We start from the raw sequence: 5414 nt of genomic DNA on the forward strand, positions 1-5414 counted from the left end.
ACAGCTGTCCCACACTTTAGATGTTGCCTTCTTATCTCTAATGCAATTTAACATCATGCCTATTTCTAAAAGGCCCCATGGTTTTTGTTCCAAATCTCATAACTCCCTCAGCAACAGTGGTAGAATTACAGGACTGGTCTGGATTACCCCATTTTCAGTATTGTGCACCCACTTTTTCGATGATGTTGCCAACTGAGGACAACATCAAAGACTCTTGTTTTTAAGTGGTTGCCTGGGAAAGGCTGTGCTGTCCCCCATCATCCTTATGGCATGAGGTACACATTGATCAAAAGTTCTGAATTATTTGAGGCAGATTCAATTTCAAAGTGTCTTATTACCAAAGAACATGTCAGATCATGTGTATCAATTTTTGTTTCAAGATATGTATCTGCTCTCTTCTCTTCTACAGTTCTTGTTTAAGAAATTTAGGACACCATTTCCCAAAGCATTTTCCCCAAAACCTAGTCCTGAGAGATTCTCTGTGATAAAGAAAGTTTTATAGGAAAATACTGCATACACGATGAATATTACCAGGTTAAATGATTCTATAGAGGAGAAACCAACTTGTTTTTCTAGCATTTCCCCAAGTTTTGTTCACCAGGAAACATTTTTCTTTTTCAACAACGCTTATAAACATCCCTGGAATGAAGGAACATTTTTTGAGAAATGCTCACAAGTCTGTTGTAATTTGGGACAAAGAAGGAAATGCAACATAATTTATGAAAAAAAATGACAACCTTCAAATTAGTACTGATAAAAATATTGTAACCTTAAATTTTACCTGTGAATAAACTTCACAGGGAGGAGGCAGCTCTAGCTTTAATGGATGCTGGCATTAAGCTGTTAAAAGGAAGAGCCCCAGTAAGGCATGCTTTCTTCACAAGGGAACCGTCTGTAACCCTGGATATTACAGTTCGGGGGGTGGAGGAGGAGCATGCACGGATATCTTGAAACAATAAACTGCCACAGAGAAAAGGGCTTCTGACCAGTAAGGGAGAAATGCAGGGAGGAGATCATCTTCTCTCTGCCCAGTTAATTCCTCACAGATTTAGTTCAGATGTGGAAGAAAGTTTTGTTGTAAACCTGTTTTAAAGAGTTACCCACATTTGGGGGAAAACACATATCCTACATTTCTCCCATTTGATACATTTGTAAAAGAACAAAGGGAAAACTTTGAGTCAAAGACAAGTGCAATTGACAGATGTCATGTGTGAAGCAGAAAGTACTGTACTGGAGAGTTAAGTCCAAACAGGACTGACTTCTATATGGGTGTACTAGCTCTGTGAGACATGTGCAGAGCCTAATAGCTACAGGGGGGTGTTCACAAGTTTCCTGATTGCTTAATACAACTGTGGGTGGTCCTTGGCTTCTTCTGATTTGACAAGGACACACACGGGAGTTCTACGGGGAATTAGGTAAGCTGTCCTCTGTGCATTCAGCAACAGGCACCTGGGCATCTACAATTTATTAACAGCTCTACAACTGATTGGGTTGCAGCCAGAAGTGAGGACCACTGCTCTAATTCTCTTCCAGAAGATGCTTAATTTCCTTGGCAATGGAGGTTAAGAAAGAAAGGAAAAAAGAGAGGTCAGAGATGGACAAAACCAGAGTCAGGATTCTGACTTCTGTGGCATACCCTTCACATGTCCTGTAGAAACTCCCTGGGCAAGTTGGTAATTGGTTGTGGGTGAAGAGTGATCAGAGATAGAGACTAAAACTGACTTTAAATGACAGCAGTTTACAGAATACTGTTGAACATGGTAAAGCGTGAGCAGGGAGAAAACGAGACTTTTACAAACCTCAAGAATGCTTATGTAGTATAAGATTATTCCTTGTAGCATATTCATTGTAACCCAATGCCCAAAGACCAATTTCTTAATGCCATTACAGGAAAACATCTTTATTTGACAAAGCCCTTCATTACAGCCCTCTAGTTCCAACTTCGTCTTCGCATCTTAGGTGGCCACTAAGAGCCCCAGCCAGCATTTACTGAGCTCTCATTACATGCCAGGCAACATGCTAAGCATGGTAAGCACAGTGGCTATTACTCCTCACCACAACCCAATGTGATGAGTAATGTTATTCTCCTCATATGCAAGGAAAAGTGAAGCTTGGAGAGGTTAAGCAACTTATTCAAAGTTACATTGCTGGGAAGTGAAGGAGAGAGGCAAGGCCAAGCTGGCCCCTGTCTACCAGAGTCCCTGCTGTTAATCTTGTCATGTCAGGCTGCCTGGATGGACGAAGCTTAATTGCTACCATACTACCTCAAAGGTGTGTAGTCTGTGTTCTTGGTGAAGACTAGGCATAGTTGAATCTTTGCTACTGTAAAAGGGTGTTAGAGCTGTCAGACTCTCCTTATCTCTCTGCCTTCCCGAAGGAGGATAACATTCACTCTGCAGGTCCAACATCTTTAGAACTTATACATCAAGGTGATCCATGTTTCACTTTTTCTTGATTTGTAATGAAGACCCTTTTGCAGCATCACATGAAGGTATGTCTGAGAAGCAGTAGTTCATCCATGCTGGATCCAGGTGGTCGTCTGCTCGACCTGCACCCTAGCTCTGAATCTGGTGGTGTCCCTGGTTATACTGATGGTCAGCTTTGGTGCTCCCTCTTACAGAGTTCCCTCTGCTCTCAACGAGTCCCTTTCAATGTTCAGTTTGTGTTCATCCAGTTGAGGATGGAGCCCATTGTCTGTATACATAGATGACAAATCTCAGTCTTAGAATATAACAAATAGTATACTCCTCTCCTCAACTACCATTTGCCAAGTAATGGCAACAATTTTCAGGAACAGATTGTGAGTTTCATTCCAAACAGGTAAAATACCATTTAATCAGTTCTGCTTAGTACAGCAATTTCCAGGTCTCCAAGGATAGACCATGGTAACAGTGCTTTGCTGATCTGGTTTTCACAAAAAAAAAAACAAAAAAAAAAAAACAAAAAAAAACAAAAAAAAAAACTATTAAAAGAAAATCCTTTAGAACAGATGTGTTGACAAATCCCTGTCCACAAAGCAGTCAAGCTATTTAACAAAAATGTTGGTTCAGTATTTGTTCTATCTGTTATAAATGTGTGGGTTTGCTGAGTCTCAGTGGGGGGTGGGTTGGGGGGGATGTGCTGGAATGAACCGAGATAGAAGCATTAGCAGAGCCAGGTAAGGATGAAAGAAAACAGCAGTGGTGTAAAGTAAGAGGAAGTCAGGGACAGGGAGAAAGGGAAGACAGGGCAGGACACTCAAAACCAAAGTTTCAGAGACAGTTACCAGAGAGCAGAAATCAGGAAACCCTGACATTTACCATTCTAAGCAATGCTAATTTCAACAGTTCTTCCCGAACACAGTCATCTTAAATCATCTTCCACTTCACTCCTTCTCTTCCCCCCAGTATACTTCTCTCAATTAAAGAAACTACTAGATTCTTGAGCCTTAAATCTGGGGGTCTTCTAGACTCCTCTCCCTCACTCACCGCCATTGAGTCAACATCCAAGTTCCAATAACTCTTCCACTTTAACTGTTGCTCAAACCTGTCTCCCTTTCTCCATTACTGCCACCACCTCTCCTGCAGACTCCTCCAACCACCTCCTACTGACTTCAGTCACACCCTCCTGCAATCCATTCTTCACCCAGCAGCCCAGAGGGCTTTTATCTAAAATGCATCATTTATGCACACACTCTTTCTACTCCCATTTTTTTTTTGCCCCCTCCTTCTACCTCCCATGCTGACCTGATGCTTAAATTCCTTAAGTGGCACCCTTAGGGTATTCCAAATAAACTTCAAACTTTTAGAATGACAGACAAGACCCTCTAAGACTGGACCCTACCTACAATGCCAACTTCATCTTTTCACCCATCTCTTCCCCGTCCCTATCTGTACTCCAGCCAGCATCCTCAGCTCCTGAGTGTTTGCATCTTTGCACATGCACAGCTCTCTGCAAAGAATGGCTCGTCACCCTCACCAGCTCATCCTCCAAGATATACAGCTAGGGCACAGATCAAGCCGATTCTGCCCTTCTCCTGAGTTCCCATGGTCTTTTGAGCTTGTCTCTCTAGGAGCCTTTGTCATTGTCACACTGTCTTTTAATCTCCAAAAGATTTTAATCTCCTCAGGAGCAAGAACGCTATCAGGGTTCCCTCTACATAAACCTAAAGCTCACCACACAATAACTACTTAATGATTGCTTCTTTTTTTTAATTTTTTTTTCAACGTTTATTTATTTTTGGGACAGAGAGAGACAGAGCATGAACGGGGGAGGGGCAGAGAGAGAGGGAGACACAGAATCGGAAACAGGCTCCAGGCTCTGAGCCATCAGCCCAGAGCCTGACGCGGGGCTCTCAACCCACGGACCGCGAGATTGTGACATGGCTGAAGTCGGACGCTTAAACGACTGCGCCACCCAGGCGCCCCAATGATTGCTTCTTGATTGAAATAATTCATGCCCCCATCAAAACTTTCAATGTTAGGAAGCTAGAATTTCCAAAGAGTACACACCAAAGCAGAGGGGGGAAAAGAAAACTTTCCATATCCTGCAGCACAACGTTTTTACTTTAACATAATTTGAATTTAACAAAACCATCTAAATAACCCATCTGGTTAATTAATTTGGAATTTTTACCTGCAAATATGAATAGGGGTTTAAAATAACTTTGTGATACTATTTGAATTGTTCTCTCTGATGGAATCCTATCTGCAGTTTAATCACAGTGTTTATTGATGTTTCCATAAATGTATCTGTACTGAAGCACAGTTTATTTTCCGGACCACAGAGCTCCAATTTCAACCACCCCAGAGAATACCCATCATTTTCATCCAATTCCTTGACTTCATAGGAGGTCTTCCTTTCTCCTCAATGGGACAAATGAACCATTTCCCATCATTTAGGCTCACAGTTGCTGCCGTAGTGGAAGTCCTTTGCACAAGAGAGAACAATTCATTAGGCACTCAACAATACTACACTAAGTGCCATGAGAAAATTAAGGACCTAGATAAAGACCCTGCCATTGAGGAACCTCCATTTTTAGATGTCAATAGTCAGCAACGTGGGGGAAACCGCTGTTAGTCCTCTGTTCTTCCCAGATTGTCCACCTCTTTTCCCTGTTTGCTCTTTCTTTCCCTTTTCTGCTTTACTGGCCTCTCTGTCTCCTCTCTCTCTCCATCTCTCTCTCTTTTTTCTTTCTGAAGATTCCCTCACTCCTGTCCTCAGACATAGGCCTGACTCTGAAAATCCCAGTAACTCCAAACTCCCAGGTTAATACCAAACTTTTCTCATCCACTCCCCTCCACTTCTCCTGCCCCAGGCAGACTCCACAGGGAGTCCCTGAATTCCCTTCCCTTTCTCTGCAAATGATTTGACTTCTCTGTGTTAGAATTTCTATTGATGGAAGTCACATCTGCACAATCTTCTGCAGAGTATTG

Source organism: Acinonyx jubatus, chromosome C1 (assembly GCF_027475565.1).
Source record: "Acinonyx jubatus isolate Ajub_Pintada_27869175 chromosome C1, VMU_Ajub_asm_v1.0, whole genome shotgun sequence".
Taxonomy (NCBI): domain Eukaryota; kingdom Metazoa; phylum Chordata; class Mammalia; order Carnivora; family Felidae; genus Acinonyx; species Acinonyx jubatus.